The sequence below is a fragment of the Rhineura floridana genome, chromosome 7 (assembly GCF_030035675.1).
Source record: "Rhineura floridana isolate rRhiFlo1 chromosome 7, rRhiFlo1.hap2, whole genome shotgun sequence".
Classification (NCBI taxonomy): Eukaryota; Metazoa; Chordata; class Lepidosauria; order Squamata; family Rhineuridae; genus Rhineura; species Rhineura floridana.
Window position 1 is genome coordinate 60,310,242 of NC_084486.1, and position 18,520 is coordinate 60,328,761.

The 18,520-nt window shown below is 41.3% G+C and overlaps 1 protein-coding gene across 2 annotated transcripts in view; it reads left to right on the forward strand.

The window, feature by feature from the left end:
• Positions 1 to 18,520, forward strand: part of C7H10orf90 (chromosome 7 C10orf90 homolog) — a 188,908-nt gene that overhangs the window by 26,141 nt on the left and 144,247 nt on the right. The window lies entirely within an intron of this gene.

Below are 18,520 nucleotides of genomic sequence, written 5' to 3' on the forward strand. Positions count from 1 at the left end.
AAACTAGAGGGTTTCTGATGTGACCAATACCTTACCCTTGGAAACCATTCAAGTCTATTGTCTTGTCAGATTCACTCCTATGGGACTTGATCATGGGACTTATCAACACTCCCTAATGGCTCACAGTATAACAAGAGCTTTCCAGAGATATCAGTAGAACAAAACACTTCTCCAGACTACCTGAACATAAATTACTTTTTTAGAGTTACAATTAAACAGTGTAAAGTCCAACTGCTTCATTGGGTGGCCAGCTGCACAGAAAATGATTTGGAAGATTCCACAGCATGAGCCCAATTGATTTAACATGCTCCATTGGTGGATTATAACAACTGGAACCAGACTTTAAAAAAAAAACGGGACAGAGCTGGGCCTTTCATACCTTTTGTTTCAACTTTGCCATTAAACCAGTTGGCCCTTTCATATTGTGCCTAACGCTGGTGACTTTTATTTTTTATTTTTGCAAAGCAGATAGCAGACATTTGAGAGGAACTAGTACTTATTTGTGCCTCTGGGTAAAGAGATTTGTATTTACCAGTTCATTCATGTTCCCTAAACAGAAATGCAGTATATCTCTGTCTACATCAATACGCATGTAAAAATGTGTGCCTTTTTATATAATTTTTTTTATGTTCAATCCAACAAGCATGGCGTGCTCTTCTGGAGGTGATGCAACTTCAAAAGCAAAGAAATTCCATTCTGGCTGAGATTCAGCTTCTGTGTCTTGTTATCGTAGCTTTTGCTGAAGAATATGTGACCTTACATAACAATATTATGTGCTGTCAGGACTAGGAATAGAAGAATGTATTAAGTTCTGAACCATGCACAGTAAGCTTTAGCTTTCCCTGTTCCGAGTCTGTCAGGCCATTCACATTATTTGAACTCATTTTTAATGTTTTATAATAATCAAAGTAATTCCTGAACTTCAGGTTAATCCACTCAAGGTGGCTTTAAGTAGCAGGATTTTAATTTGTAATTCATCTTGCCACTACAAATCACAGTGCTTAATGTTCAGCCTTTTTGAACAATTAAGTACTTAATTGTAATGATCAGTATTGGCATATATTTTCTTGTTGCATAGGAATTGGGAGATCTGAATTCAGTTCCTGGCTAAATGAGTGCCACTTTTTGCTACGCTCAAGACAGGAGGAGGCTGAATTTGTCAGAGAATCAGGGGCATCACTACCGGGGTGTGGAGGGTGTGGACCACACCCGGGTGACACCCTGAGGGGGGTGACACCCAGAGCTGCCCAGCCCCGCGCCGTTGGCCAGCAAAGGAGCCGAGAAGCGCTCCTGGTCGGTGCAGCCAACTGCTCCTCGGAGGCAGGCGGGCGAGACCGACAGCAGGTGCCCGCATGCTAGCGGTGAAGCCGGGACGGGCCTTCCACCAGCAGCCTGGAGCATGTGGTGAGTGCGTGCGTGCGTGCGTGCAAGACCAGCCACCCCCATCCATGCCCTGGGAGGGCGCGCGCCGGAGGTCCGCATGCCCCCGCACTCCCGCTAGTGACGCCGTTGCAGAGAATGATTTGAGGGAGGACCTGTGTTGTCTTAAATCTGAGACATATATTAGCCATGCAACATGGAAAATAAATGCACCACTTCGTGTCTGAGTCTTCTTCAGCAGTGTAGGGTAGGACAGAAACCTGTGAAAAATGTAAGTCCCTAATCTTTCATTATGAGTGGAGATCACAAAGTAACGAGGATCTCCATCTGGCCAGAAGGCATCAGAAACATGGAACCAGGACTGAGGATACTTATATGAAGGCTCTACCACACATTTTAAAAAAAACCCTCCTGACAGTGTAGTCATATGCACGTCTACTTAGAAGTAAGTCCTATTAGGTTTCATAGTAAGTTTATACAGTAGGGCCCCACTCATATGGCGGGTTACATTCCGGACCCCTGCTGAAAAGCAAAAACTGCTGTAAAGCAGAACTCACTGAATAGAATGGTGCGCGATGCCCAAAAACCACCATAAAAGCGGAACAAGCGCCATATGAGTGGGGCTTTAGTCTAATTGTGTCTAATTGAGACAGCTGTATTAGCGAATCACCGTAAAGTGAAGTGCCGTAAAGTGAGGCCCTACTGTATAGGATTGCAGCCTGAATGTTACCACTGAATGTTTCAGCACTTTCATTTTGGAGGAGGCATTTCAGAACTGAAATTGAGGCAAGGCTCAACCTCAAAACTAGTTTTGAATGTCAGACTCAGCTCTGGGACTTGTGAAATGGGACATATGCAGGCTATATTTCCATCTCTGCAAGCTGACCATCATCTTACATATCACAAATTAGGGAACAGGTTCTAGCATTGCCTGATTAAACCATTTGGCCCATTTTATAAGGTAATATCCAGAACCAGGAATAGAAAATTGAGCCAAGAAGCTTGTTGGATCAGTGAAGAATAAAGCAAGAAACGTGATCAGCTGAGAGTCAAAATGGAAGGTAGAAGAAGTCTTGACTGAAGATTTAACAAACTTCTAAACAGTCAAGGTTGAGGGCTGTGTAGTCCTTAGAATATCTCGGAGGACAAAAATATGTTTAGCGTATGGAAAATGAGGCTGTACAGAAATCTACTTGTGACCTGAGGATTTCCACCTTTTTATTGGTCTACTAAGACATGGTTCTTCAGTTTCAGGTTTATTAATTTTTCAGCTAAGTTTGAAGTCCCTATTCTCTCTGCAATACATGGAACAATTTCACAGAATTTTGGCCAGTGTGAGAAAGTGATGATATAAGTATTATTATCACTCTGTCTCCCCCATTTCTTGCTGTAAGCAAGTATTCATAGTGAGCATGCATACTGTATCAGGGATGGGGAATCTATGGCCCTCCAGACATCGCTGGATTACAGCTCCTATCATCCTTGACCATTGACCATGTTGCCTGGAGCTGATGGTAGTAGCAGAAGAAGGGGTATTTAATTGTTTTGACTTAAAGGGGCAGGGCATAAAATGGGATTAAGGGAAGGGACTGCTGCTGTAATGCGGTTTTGGATTTTGCTTTGCTTTGTGGATTTTTAGCGTAATAGTTTAGATATTATTATAATAATGTTTCTACTTGTATTTCTTGACTTGATTGAATGTAGTCCACACAATGGTTTTGGGATAGGACAGAGGGAAAATATAAATTGTCACTGGAGTGCATTGTGTCCTAATAAGGAAGAAATTGTGGGAATATTGCAAGAAAAAATTTATAAGAGAGGATGAGAATACAAGTACTTAATGAGTCTTCTCCTGAAGAATCAGATGTGGAAGTTTTGGGGTATTCCTGGATTCAATGTCAGATGAAGTTACAGGTGTTCTTAGTAGCTAGCAGTGCCTATTACTAGCTTTCAGTGATTTACCAGCTGCAACACTGTGTAGAGAAAGTGGACCTGGCCTCAGTCATTACACACACTGGTTACACTAGATTACTGCAGTCTCTCTGTGCAGGGCTGCCTTTTGATGATGCTCTAGAAAGTTCAGCTGATGCAAAATTCAGTTGCCAGCATGAACGTAGGAGTTAGGTTGTTTGTTCCTAATAGTTCCTAATTTGTTTCTGGGCCCAGTTTAATGTGCTAGTACTACCTTTCAAAGTTCCGAATGGTTTGCCAGGTTATTGGAAAGGGTGCCTACATCCACATTGCGTTATCTGCACCTAACAGCGGCTTCTACTCTTGGACCTGCCAGTTAGGTCAATCAGGTTGGTAGGTTCCATTGCTCAGAGCTTTTTCAGTAATGATCCCATATTTGTGCAATTCCTTCGCCTGAGAACTAAGCTTGGCCCTTTCTCTTATAGCCTTTAAGTGGAACCTAAAGACTTTTGTTCCGCCAAGTTATCACTATTGTTGTTGTTATTTTGCTAGCCCCTGTATATGATTTTATGTGATGCCATTTTTATTATTGTTCATTAATGCATTGTTATTAATAATTTTATTGTAAGCTGCCTTGTAAAGGTTTGCTCTAAAAGGCAGGGTAGAAATATATTTAAATAAATGAGAATCTTTTTTTAATGTGAATCTTTATTGTGTTTTTTTTAATGAAAAATAGAAGGAAATACTTAAGAGCTGCTTATATCTTAAAAGCATTTAATTGGCATAATGAGAATATCGGGAGAGAATATAAAATTGAAAGGTTAAAATCATGATTCTATATAATTGTCTCTTGGATGCACTAATAACAAATATCTCATTATAAATACTTGTGTCCTTCAGCCTAAAATAAGTAATAAACTGTTGGAATCCATCCCGACTGGAATTTGTTAGCTTGAGGAAGGCTTAATGAGAGCCTTGTAATTTTTGTAATTGATTCTTAGTGGTGAATTTATGAGGAGTCAAGTGCCAGCCTAAATGGAGAAAAACTGGGCACAGAAACAAATAAGAGACAAGTGAAGAATCAAATGTGACATCATCAAAAGATGCTGTAGTTAAATACTGATAGTGCCTTTAGCAAATTATTTTGAAAATGATAGCTTCATCAAGAAGATAGGATTTATAGTAATTGATCTAATCCATAGGGATACCAAATCTCCCTTCCACACATTTATAATTACAATGCATGTTGAATCATTGACATTACTAGATTAATAGATCCTTTAAGAATATATGCCTACTAGGAGTCATTTACAAAATCGTCATCTGTAATTTATGTGTGATGTTCATGCTGGCACCCGAAGAGTTTCTTGCAAAACAGTTTAGTCATAGAATCATTGCAGTCAATCAGTAATCTGTCCAATGGAAACTCATTTAAATTATGGGACTTCTGGTGGTGACACTTGCGGTGGATTACCATTTGGAAACTGCTGTCATAGGGGAGCTGTTGCATTGTATGGCAGCATGTAGTTGTTCCACCACTTTTTTGAAAAAGTACATCTTATTTATTTATTTATAAATAAATGTACTGCCCTCTTGCAAAACATCAGGATGGTGTATAGCAACATAAAAAAACCTTTACAAGCAACACGTAACAATAATTAAAATGACTGGCTACTCAAGAAATGTTTAGGAAACTGCATAGGGTTGTTGGTATTAAAAAAAGTCTTCAAGAGACTCCTGAAAGTCAAAAGCAAGGATGCCTGCCAAATTTCTGCTGGAAGAGTATGCTGCAACATAGGACTGGTGACATTAAATGCCCAGCTGCTAGTTGAGGCCAGCTGGGCCACTGTAACACTGGGGATAAAGAGTTTTAGAGTCTCAATGGAAGGCTATTCTGGATATTATGCTGCTGTGGTAGTCCTTTTTTGGATCTTTCATATGGCATGCCTACAGTTCTCTTACAAAACAAGGATATAGGAGGAGAGGAACTCCAGTCCAATCCTATCCTATCTTATCCTATCAAAAAGTGTCCGTGCAGATTGTAGATGATACTGAGGTGCATTAGCAGGAGCAACTACAAGGATATTTTGATAATGGTATAGATTTTGAAGAAGCCCTGAAATCCACACCAACTAGAAATTGTGAAACCAATGTTTTTCAAACATAGGTGTTTGAAAATTGGTATTGAATACATCTCTGGTGTCCTTATTCTAAGGCTTGTCTTATTTCAGAACCCTCTGAATCCTGCTGAAATCACCTGAAACTTCAGTTCGGTTCTTCCAACCACTTCCAACCATCTTGATGCAGGGCCGGATTAAGCTGAGGAGGGCCCCTAGGCTGATTCTGAGTCGCCCGCCGTCCCGTCCCATCCCATCCTCCCCATTTCACCTACCTTTCCACTTTTTTTGAGGCTGCACGCACTGCGCGCACAGGTATGCCATCAATCAAGATCGTGGCCGAGGTTTCCCTAAGGGGCTGAAGCCTCTGCCACCATCTTGGTTAATGGCAGCAATGCGCACGTGTAACACGCATGCGTGCCATCAACCAAGATGGCGGCATAGGCTTCAGCTCCTTAGGGAAACCTCGGCCGCCATCATAATTGATGGCAAACCTCAAAAAACAGTGGAGAAAAAGGTAAGTGAAGCGGGGGGATGGTGGGCAGTTCGGAAGCTCTTGTCCCGTGATCCGCAGCTCCTGTCCTGCTTCCGCTGATCGCGGGCCCCCAAGAGCTCCGGGCCCCTAGGCTTCAGCCTACTAAGCCTAATGGATAATCTGGCCCTGTCTTGATGTGCTACTTGTGTGAGACAGCAGCATAGCTACAATGGGACTGTTGGTCAAATGCATAGCCTTGCCCTTGAGGTCACACAGCTGCTCCCAAACCCTCCAGTATTGAGGGATAACCTTTGAAGTGGGGAGCCTTTTCTATATACTTTTGCCCCTGGGCATAGCCATTTATCCATGCTACAAGACTGTCTGGGGTGACAGTAGGGGATATGAGTCAAACTCTCTGGCCAGTGGTAGCTTATAGTTACTGAATATGCAAACACTGTATCCACGCACAGGAGACAGAGGTGCACACACAAAGTCCCCATGCATGTTACCCACAGTGTTCCCAATGATCCCAGGGTTGAGTACGGAAGATCTGCATTGGGCTTATACTTGTGTCCACTTGAACTCAAGTAGAACCCCTCATGTGACCTGGGATGCTGCTTAATCAGAGTCTTCTATCACACATGGAGAGTTCTACTCACATGCAAGTAACCCCCTGTCCTTCCATGTTTGGCATGGGGAAGGTCAGGGACACAATGGGTGGGGGAGGCAAGTGGGGACATTAAGGGTGAGGACTTGCCTGCATGTCCTTGCCTCATTACCGTGGATACAGAGCTCATACGTTAAGACAAACTCCTGAATAGGGATGGAACTATCTATCAAATTTGATTTTCTTAGTTTCTCATTTTTTTTATCTCAAATTCAGTTCACATTTCTGCAGCAATTTGTGATTTTTTTTAAAAAATGAAAATGCTTCATTAATTTAGTGTGAATTTCTCCTAATAGAGACATTTTGTATGCAGTTTTGACCAGTGTACACCTTTTTAAAAACAATTTATCCATCTAATTAATTTTTGTTATTTTCACCAATATATTCATTTTGTGCATGCATTTTGTCCCCTAATGTGTAATTTTTGTAAACATTGCTTGGTTTGAGAACTGAATCACAAAATTTGGATAAGTGTGAATTTCAAAGGATGGCTGTGTTTCAGTTCTCATATTGTTTGAGAAAGTGTGAATTCGATAAATTTGGCTTCAAATGGGAACTGAATCTAATTTCTCCTCAATCCCTACTCCTGAACATGCCTGTGGGCTGCCATTTTCTTGTGGTGCAGCTAGACAAAGATAAAACTGGCTCAAAGCTCTGAGGAGCAAAAAGAAGTTCTATTGTTCCAGTTCGGCTAGTCTCAAAATATTAAATTTCTTTCCCCACCCAATTACATGAGCTCTGATGCCATATTACTCGGAACATTGACCATACTGCAGGACAACAGTAGATAATGTCCAGACACACGTATGACATGACAAATTAAAATGTGCAAATTGCCCAAAATCAAAACTGTCCTTTGGGAAAAGGGCATAACTCAGTGTATCTATTATGTATGCAGAAGGTCACAGGTTCAATCCCCAGCATCTCCAGGTAGGGCTGAGAATGTTGCAGGTCTGAAACCCTAGAAAGTTGCTGCCAGGTAGTGCAGACAATACTGAGCTAGATGCACCAGAAGTCTGACTCGGAATAAAGCAGCTTCCCATGTTCCTATGCATATTAGGAGTTGTTATGCTAAGAGAACAACTTAAAATCAGTCTCCATGTAGCTTATCGGGAATAATAAATATTTTCTAGAATGGTAAATATTGTCTGTGAAATAAAAATATTACTTTGATATGTTTTCATCCAATTTCTGGGTTCCTGAAATCACAAAAAAGTACTCTGGTTGTTTTATTTATGTATTTCAGAACAGGGGAACATAGCTGAGAGTACTTTAGAATATATTGGATCATTGTTTCATGCATACATGACTCATACAAAACGAACACAGACTTCTAGCTACCTCATTTTCTCATGTTCAGCACAGTTTCCAGTAAAAGCAATCATTACATTAACAAATAAGCAACCCTAACAATTTTTTTTGACTCTAGCCCCTCTGAGAAATCCTCTCATATCGTCTGTGCCTGAGAAAAACTTCCTGAAGCACATTATTATGGCCCTTCCATCATTGTGGGTTTTATAATATCTTTTCAAAAGCAATCAACAGGTTATTTTAAATTCAGATTGTCTCTTGGTTTTATATGTTTGTGCAGGTAATTTCAACTTTCAGATGGCAATATGCATCTCTTTTCATAGCAGTGGTAGGAAGCCTTGGGCTCTGGGGAGGCGGAATGAAGGCAGCTTTCCAGGCTTCTGTGCCCCTCTCAGGACTGTCCATAGGCCATTCCCCCTTTCAGGCCACCAGCCATGCTCTGCACCTTTCTTGAATGTTTTTGCCCGGCTGGAAAATATTCTTGAACTGTGATAATGCCTCTTGTTTGCCTTGATAGAAGATGGAGTGTGTGTGTGTGTGTAGAAACCACATCTTCATCCTTTAATTGTATGCTGGTTTCCCATGATACATCATGCTGAAACCATCTCACAACATCAAAAAGTTTACACAAGATAATTCACTTAACAATTACAAGGGAAAACAACATTCAAACAGACATATAGAACCCCCACAAACGTCTGGTTTTTGTGTTACAATAATGTAGAAAAGCTCCTGAGGAAGGCGTGTTCTGGCCACAACACGTTGGACGTTAATAAAAGGTATATTACTCTTTCTTCAGCATCTTGAGATTGGCTCTCTTTTTTGTGTCTGAGTAGAATGTAGTCTATTGGGTAAGAGTCATATTCATTGCTCTGCCCACTTTTGTCTCTGGCACTGCCTGCCCGTGGCATGAGGCCCCCAGGTTCCTGACAAGGGAATGTGGCCCTTGGGCTAAAAGAGTTTCCCCATTCCTAAGGGTAAAATTCACCTCTTAATAGCATCAGGAACTGTGATGGTCAGCAGGCTCTAAACCCAGGATCTTGTTGCAGCTTATTTACATAGGGAAACAAACAAAATGATTGGGTTCCACATAGGGTTGCCAGGTTCAAGGCCTGAGACTGATCCTGTATCTTTAGGAGAAGAGAAAGTCAGCCAAGTGAGGTGTTCTTGCAACACTGTAATGGGAAAAACCACAAGGTGGAATTCTCCCTTCCCCCTGCACAACTTTTAAAGATATAAAAGACCTCTTGGAGGCTGGGCCTGGCAACCAAGAGGTCTTCTGTATCTTTAAAAGTTGTGCAGGGGGAAGGGAGAATTCCACCTTGTGGTTTTTCCCATTACAGGATTGCAAGAACACCTCACTTGGCTGACTTTCTTTTCTCCTAAAGATACAGGCTCAGGCTCAGGCCCTGAACCTGGCAACCCTAGTTCCACACAGAGCCGCCCCTAGGCACCGGGAAGCGGGGCACTTGCCCCGGGACCCGCACTTTGGGGGGGCCCCACACTTGGTGATCCAAGTGCGCTGCCGCCGCCAGCAGAAAGCCACCCCAGCGAGCTCCTGGTGGCCGCAACAGCAAGCCGCGGGGGGAGAGAGCCGCCTCCATGAAGATCAAAGTTGTCGCCGCAGCAGACTTCCTTCTGCTGCAGCGAAGAAATGGCTCGCTGCAGAGTGCTCCTGCCGGCCACAGTAGCTAGCCACGAGGAAAGATATCCATGTGAAGAACAAAGCCTCAGTTGGTGGGTGAAGTAATGGCTCAGAAAAGGAGGAAGTCACCGCCGCTGTCCCCCCGGGACAAAATGAATAGGGGGGGAAACCAAGGAGCAGAGGCGGCACAAACAGCCCCGCAATCCACAAAAATAAAGTGGGACAAAAGAGAACAGGAACAAGGGGGGGAATTTAACAACTGCCCCAACCAGCTCACAACTATCTCAAAAGAAAATTCAAAGGGAAAAAAGGAGGGGAAAACAACTGGAAGCAAAATCAAACACAACACACGCTCTCACAGCAACAGAAGTTAAACAGTAAACCGTAAGGAAAACAGAAAATGCAAGGTGAAGGAAGAAGGAGGAAACTGGACACAAAACCAAACGAATCCCCCTGTCGACACACTCGCACACACAACTTTCACAAGTTAACACTAAAACCTTCACAGCATGCGCTGAGATAACAGCCTCGAACGAAGGCAAGAATGAATAAGAAATGGATATGGAACAGGTTGACTAGAGGTGAAGGTAATCATATTTGTATTTAATAGGTTGTGAGGGTGCCCCATCTATGCTTTTGCCCCGGGCCCCGCACATGCTAAGGGCGGACCTGGTTCCACATATACTTTTAGTCCTTTCATGGTTGGCAGAAGGCAACATCCACCCTGTTTTTTTTCTCTGTTGCCACCTACTTTTATAGGTAATTTTCTGATTGCTATTTTATTTAATTTTATATTAAAGCATTGATAAGTTGCTTAACTTTTTGGCTCCTTGGATAGGGCAAGGAGGTAGAGAAAGGGTAGCATTAAGCTGGGTATGCTTTGATTTATTGGCTTTTCAGACTCTGGTTAACTAAAACATGTTTTTATTGACAGAATTAGAAAAAGACCAGGTGCTTGGTAATTCTCCATACATCTGTCATATGATCATGACATAGTCACATCACTGCAAGTCATTTTTTTTTCAGCCAAAAGCACCTGCTTTGGAACCTGGATCATTCAAGACACTGGTCAACTGTATATCTTACAAGGCTGTTAATCCCTACGCAGTGTAGGAGACAGTGAAATATGATAACGTTCTTTTTAATTAAAAAAAAAAGCCTCCAGAGACCACTATGATGTACATCAGCCTTGCACAACACCTATATTTACTGGGGTTAATGGGACTTGTAGTACAAAATATCTGGACGGCACCAGGCCAATGAAGGCTATATTTCTCATCTCAAGCTAAGGACAGTACTTAACCTAATTTCTTCTTGCATGCATGCCAAAAGGCACATGTCGTAAGCTCAGACTCTAATAAAGAAGATCCCTGAGAACTGTACTGGTAACTGAATAGAGTACACTACAGCATAGCAGATTTGAATGCTTTCATTTTTACATATAACTCAGACATCAGTTTATTTCCACATTGTTTTGAAATGCACTGTTTTGCATCTAATTACCTAGAGGCCTTAACTTTTGAAGGAACCTTTGCACTTCTCTCAATAAGTAACAGAAGATGGAGAAGTTCCATACTTTCTGCAAAAACAAGACCAGGAGCAGACTGTGGTACAGATCATGAACTGGTCATATCAAAAATCAGAGTAAAGCTAAAGAACAACAACAAAGCAATCATAATGCCAAAATACAATTTAAATAACATCCCAGAAGAATATAAATATCAAATAAGGAACAGATTTGAGGCTTTAAACTTAGTTAACAGAGAACCAGAAGAACTATGGAACGAAGCAAGAGACATTACCATGGAAGAATGCAAAAAGTCAATACCTCTGGTTAAAAAGAGAGAAAGACCTCAATGGATGACTGAAGAAACTCTTCAAATGGTTAAAGAGAGAAGGAAAGCAAAAGCAAAAGGCGATAGAAACAGGGTCAGAACCCTAAATGCAACAATACAGTGACTAGAACGTAGGGGTAAAGAGAACTATTACAATAGTTATTATATAGAAATAGAAGAGGACAACAAAAAGGGAAGAACAAGAGCCCTATTCCAAAAGATTAGAGGAATGAAAGGGAAATTTAAACCACAAGTAGGGATGTTGAATAATCAACAGGGAAACACACTGACTGACCGAGATGAAATAAAAGGAAGATGGAAGCAATACACTGAAGAACTCCATAAAACAGATGACAGGATGACAGATCCATTCACGAAGGAACCATATGGTGAAGAACCAGAAATTTTAGAATGTGAGGTAAAAGCTGCTCTTAAAATTCTTGGAAGAAACAAATCACCAGGAACAGATGGCATACCAATAGAGTTGCTACAAGTTACTGAGACTGAATCTGTCCAAATTTTGACAAAAATTTGACAACAAATATGGAAAACTAAACAATGGCCCACAGACTGGAAGCGTTCAATATATATCCCAATTCCAAAGCAAGGGGATCCCAGGAAATGCAGTAATTATCGAACTATTGCCTTAATATCCCATGGAAGTAAAGTAATGCTCAAGGTTCTGCAACAAAGGTTCTCACCATATATGGAGCGAGAAATGCCAGACGTCTAAGCTGGATTTAGAAAGGGAAGAGGCACCAGAGATCATATCACAAACATACGTTGGATAATGGAACGTAGCAAGGAATTTCAGAAGAAAATCACCCTGTGCTTTATAGATTACAGCAAAGCCTCTGACTGTGTAGATCAGCCTTTCCCAACTGGTGTGTCCTTCAGATGTTGTTGGACCACAACTCCCATCAGCCTCAGCCACTGGCAATGCTGGCTGAGGCTGATGGGAGTTGTGGTCCAACAACATCTGGAGGAACACTGGTTGGGAAAGACTGGTGTAGATCATGAAAAACTATGGAATGCTTTAAAAGAAATGGGGGTGCCACAGCATCTGATTGTCCTGATGCACAACCTGTGCTCTGGACAAGAGGCTACTGTAAGGACAGAATATGGAGAAACCGATTGGTTCCCCATCGGAAAGGGTGTGAGACAAGGGTGCATTTTATCACCTTATTTGTTTAAACTGTACGCAGAACATATCATACGGAAAGCGGGATTGGACCAAGATGAAGGTGTGAAAATTGGAGGGAGAAATATCAATAATTTAAGACATGCAGATGATACCATACTGCTAGCAGAAACCAGTAACGAATTAAAACGAATGCTGATGAAAGTTAAAGACGAAAGCACAAAAGCAGGACTACAGATGAACGTCAAGAAGACTAAAGTAATGACAACAGAAGATTTATGTAACTTTAAAGTTGACAATGAGGACATTGAACTTGTCAAGGATTATCAATACCTTGGCACAGTCATTAATCAAAATGGAGACAATAGTCAAGAAATCAGAAGAAGGCTAGGACTGAGGAGGGCAGCTATGAGAGAACTAGAAAAGGTCCTCAAATGCAAAGATGTATCACTGAACACCAAAATCAGGATCATTCAGACCATGGTATTCCAGATCTCTATATATGGATATGAAAGTTGGACAGTGAAAAAAGCAGATAAGAGAAAAATCAACTTGTTTGAAATGTGGTGTTGGAGGAGAGCTTTGCGCATACCATGGACTGCGAAAAAGACAAATAATTGGGTTAGAACAAATTAAACCAGAACTGTCACTAGAAACTAAAATGATGAAACTGAGGTTATCATACTTTGGACACATCATGAGAAGACATGATTCACTAGAAAAGACAATAATGCTGGGAAAAACAGAAGGGAGTAGAAAAAGGGGAAGGCCAAACAAGAGATGGATTGATTCCATAAAGGACGCCACAGACCTGAACTTACAAGATCTGAACAGGGTGGTTCACAACAGATGCTCTTGGAGGTCACTGATTCATAGGGTTGTCTTAAGTCATAATCGAATTGAAGGCACATAACAACAACCTTGCAAGGACCTCAACATGTCCCTGAGAGTTATATCCAACATAGTGCTAAGTTAACATTCTGTCAGCTCAGGGATTTCTGCTTGCGCAACTGGACTCTCCCCCCTCCTCCGCACATGCCTCCTACCAACCCCAAATCTGATGTAGGGGGCGTGCAGGAGGAGAAGAGGACAGAGAGCTCATCTATGTGGTGGTTTACTGTGTGTTTGGTGTTACATCTTTTAATTTACATCATTCGCATGATGTTATTGGCAAACAGAAGCTATCACGCAGTTTCCCCCCCGTAAATCTGTACTAACTCAATCTGTTGATAATATGAACAGTAGAGAAAACTATGTCTCCATTCCACTCCACTCGTTGCATATGCTTTGCTTTGAGGTTTTTAAGTGGGTATGTCAATCATTACTTTTTCATACACACTTTTCCACACCCACTATATCCTTCCTTCTTTCATTTGTTTTGTGTAGGTTGACAAGCAACTTCTGGCTGAACTCTTCAGTTCTGCTGGCAAAAGTTTTGCAGTTCTGCAAACAGCCACCGGAGGCAAACTACTGACAGTGTTCTACAGCTATGTACTGCAACAAGCAGCCCCGCTGGCAGATGAGTGGTGCCTTTATTATTTTTCTTTTTCCCCTAACTTGTATGCAAATGTGTACTGCTCAAACAAAGATTTGTACTTTCATCTGTATTCAAGTATGTGGCATTAGCTATTTCTCCTTTATTTGTAAACACTTAAAGAGTGGGGAGTAGGGTTGCCAGGTCAGAAGCATCCCAAACCTTGAGATTTCAGGGGCGGGTGCTAGTAATGTCATTGGGGTGGGCCCTAGTGATGTCATTAAGCATGATACATTAAGCATCAACCACAGTTGCATGGAGCATACCACTCTAAAAAATTCTCTGATTGGAAATTAAGACAGAAATCTTAGCTAAATGAGGGTGTTCCCAGGTGAAGTGACGGGATCATTCTTTCTCACCTGGTTAGGCAGCCTGGGCAGGGAACATTTAATCTTGCTTCTGGCAAGAAGGCTTTAAGCGCCCTCAGGCCACGCCAGTCACCAGAAGGCCATTATAGGAAGAAGGGAGCCTAGTGTTGTGGAAATGTTAGATGGGAGCATTCAGGAGTAAAAATGAATGCCTCTGAAGGCTGTAATTCTAAGCACTCTTACTAAGGGCCTAAGCCCCATGGAACTCAACAAGGCTTGTTTCTGAGTAGATATGGTTAGAATTGTGCTGTTGGTAAGGCTTGACTAAGGATCCTCTGCAAATATATTGATATCAAAGCAGGGTTGACAATCCCCTGCCTTGAATGCCCTGCCTGTCTTTTAACGTGGCTGCTCCAAACCTCTTTAAAAGCTTCACCCTTCACTGCAGAGAGAGTTTTGAAAAGTGAGTAGGATTTAAGAAGATTATCTACCCTTTCCTGCCTACCCTGTGGGCTGCTATAAACTCACTATGACAGCCAACCCAATTCCAGTGAGTAATAATTGACAGAGAAAAAACACCCATGGTTTGATCTACCTTCTTAGGCAGTAGATGGGAACAACAGCAATTGAAGCCACATTTCCCAGTATGTGAATTTTCTTTTACCACTATTGGGTAAGAAACAAATCAACATGCAACAAGGTTGCATCATCAGTCATTTTAAGGGGGCTGAGCTGAGAACATGGATGTTGTTGTTTCTGTGGATGTAAGGGAGTGAGCTCAGAGGTAAATGAAATGCAAATAGAAAAACAAAAACAAAAGACAGTGATGATTTCCTAAATGCAATACCATAGCAACCACAACAAGATTCCTATGAATAAGGCAGAAAACTCAGCATCCCACAACCAGTCAGGGTCGTTAACCAAAATTTTAAAAAGCCTGGCAGCCAGTCAGCCAAGGTCTTAGAAATACCCACACAGCACAAGCTGACCCAGGGACTGTAGTTAATGCAGAATGCTGTGGCTTGACTGCTGACATGAGTGAGACCCTCTCAGCACATAATACCTTTGCTCTGAAATCTGCACTGGTTGCTGATTTGCTACTAGGCCAAGTTCAAGGTGTGCTTTTCATGTTATGGGTGCCACATAGTTCTTGTTCTGCTCTTGTGACAAACCAGTCATTTAGCATGGCAGTACCTATGCTTTGGAACTTGCTGCTTACTGACATTAGGCAGGGATCTTCATTGTAATCTTTTTGACACCTGCTGAAAAAAATTTTTTAAGGCAAGCTTACCCAGGCATTTAGAAACTACTATGTTTTTATCTGTTTTTAACTCATTGTTGGTTTTATTATTTTGAATGTTTTTAAATACCTGTCTTTAACTGTTTTTGCCAATTATTTTATTGTTTTAATTCCTTCTGTAATCCACTTTGAGCTTTTTTTTTACAATAAAGTAGTATATAAATGTTGTATATAAAATACACCAATAAATTTCGGAGTCACTGTGGCCTTTGGGTCTCTTTCCTCTTTTAGGAACAAAGGAATCTGCCTTATACCGACACAGGCCATTTGGTATCATCTAGCTCAGTACTGATGACATGGACTAGCATTGGCTCTCCAGGATTGCAGGCAATAGTCTTTTCCAGATATTGGATTTTGGACCTTTGCATGCAAAGCATATGCCCTACCACTGAACTACAGCCCTTCCCCTGTTTAAAAAAGTATCCATTAAAATTGTTCTTTTCAATTCACTAATGAATGCACAGCATAGTTGGGCAGATCCACACCATTCGTTTAAAGCTCATTCAACATACATTTGAAGCACATGAATCCCACCACAGAATCATGGGAACTGTAGTTTGTTAAGGGTGGTGGGAACTATAACTGTGAGGGGGAAACTACGCTTCCCAGAATTCTTTGGGGGAAGTCATGCATAGAATCTGCATAGGGATCTCCAAAGAGCAGCGCTGGAGCAACACAACCAGGTTTCCTCAGGTGTATACACAGTGTATTTTTGCCAGATCTCCCTACCACTACACATTTTGATGAAGACTATTAATTCTAAACCATTCAATACTTAACCTATTTATGCACAAGTCTGATTGTATTCAATAGGACTATCTGCTGCGGCAGAAAATCAGGGACAACTACCCCTGCCATAGCTTGTGAAAGAGAAGTCAGAAATACCTATCCCAGTTTCATAAGAACATAAGAAGAGTCCTTCTGGATCAGGCCAAAGGCCCCTCTAGTCCAGCATCCTGTTCTCATAGTGGCCAAGAAGAGGCCCATGAGAAGCCCATAAGCAGGATCTGTGTTCAACAGCACACTTCCCACCTGCGACTCCCAGCAACTGGTACTGAGAGACCTACTGAATCCTAAACCATAGCTTTATTGAAACAAAGAAGGCACATTTACCCATAGTTTTTGGTGTCCAGACCTGAAATTGCAAACAAACCTGGGATCTGAATTCTCTGTAATGTCAGAAAGGCCTTAAAGTTTTGTAAGGGAGGTCAGTGAATTGTGCAGAAGGAAAGTCCCTCCTAAGAAGGCAAATAGATAAAAAAATGATTTTAGACTGCACCTATCTTTTGCCACTTCATGTTTGAATGCTTGGGTTCTGGTTTCTTTGGTTTGATGTGGGAGAGAATGTACAATTGTGAGGATTTTATTTGTTGCTAGGCAACAGGTTTCTTGCTTCTTGAAAAAGCTAGATTTGTTGCCTTGCACAAACTGTCCTTCCTAGACACAGACAGAATGGCTAACCATTTAGAACTTTCCTTATTTTTATTACAGGTGCAGATTCTAGGCCAGATAGGATTTTGCGGTTATCAAAATCATTATCCTTGCTGCTTCCTTTGTCACACATGTATCTAGTATAAATATACTTTTAAAATTAAAGTTGGTTGATGATTTGGCTCACTGCCAGAATAGAAAGTTAAAGATCTGTGGCTTTAGTGTTTAAACTGCGATATGGAGCTTCTCTTTGCTCTCCACTTTAAGATGTAAAGCTCAAGTTATAAAAAAGCAATTACCAGCTATCTTTTGTTGAAACTGGAGATAAGTACAAAATCTGCTTACATTCTACCTTACTTCTAAACATGTGTGCTTTGCTTAGTCTTGGTAATCATCTGAGCTTCCTAACCAGTTGCAGTGAAATGGAAAAATAGATGATTTCCAAGATTAAACCAATCTAGAATTGCGTGTTTTATTTTAAAAGCAAAGCATGTCTTGAAAAGGAAGATGGTAAACAAACTGTCCTGCCATGTGTTTAATAATTCTTCAGAAAAAATATCTAGACCAAAATTCTGCATACATCCCAGCCCTCACTCCAGATCTGCTTGAGAGCTAATGCTCTTGTGATAAAGGGCAGGCACTTTTGTCCATTGGGGATGCAGGGAAATATAGGGCACCTGATGCTTTTGAAAATGATATAACTCCGTCTAAAGCTATGAGCACAGTAGTAACAACAAGCGTTTCCATTAACCAAACTTTGAGGTGGAACAGGTTGATCAGTTGAGAAATCTCTTTGAAGTTAATTTAAAAAACCCGCACTCAAGCTGATCCCACCAGGTTTTACAGTAAAAAATGATGGGGTTTGACTAGTGTTGTATGCCACCGTTTTCAGAAAAGAGAGATGGAGATGCACTGGAACTGGCAGAACATTGTGTCTCTACCCTAAGTCCACACGATGTTTGTTTGTTTGTGGCAGGGTTTTAAATAACTTGTGGCCCTCCAGATGCTGCTGGGCTACAACTCCCATCATCCCTGACCATTGACCATGCTGGCTGGGGCTGATGGGAGTTGGAGTCCAACAACATCTGGAGGGGCACTGGTTCCCCAGCCCTGACTCAAGATATATATTTACCATGGTACCACCCTTCATAGAAATGAACTCCAGGGTGGTTTAGAAAAAGAAACTGGAATAAAATACAATTACAAAATTAAAATAGTACTAAGTACGCACATATACAATTAAATTTTAAACAAGCACCAAATTCGCTACTTCTGCAAAACCAATTCAGGCAGCAGAATGGATCGCTCAGTTATAGTGCTTAAAACATAACTTCTTTTTCTGTTAGATTTTTTTTTTCATTTAAAATCCCCAAGAAATTAAATATGTCTCAAGGGCGGTGTGCCAAGGGGAAATACAGAGACATGTGGCTCAGGTCTGATTCTCTGGCTTAGAAACCAGAGAGCA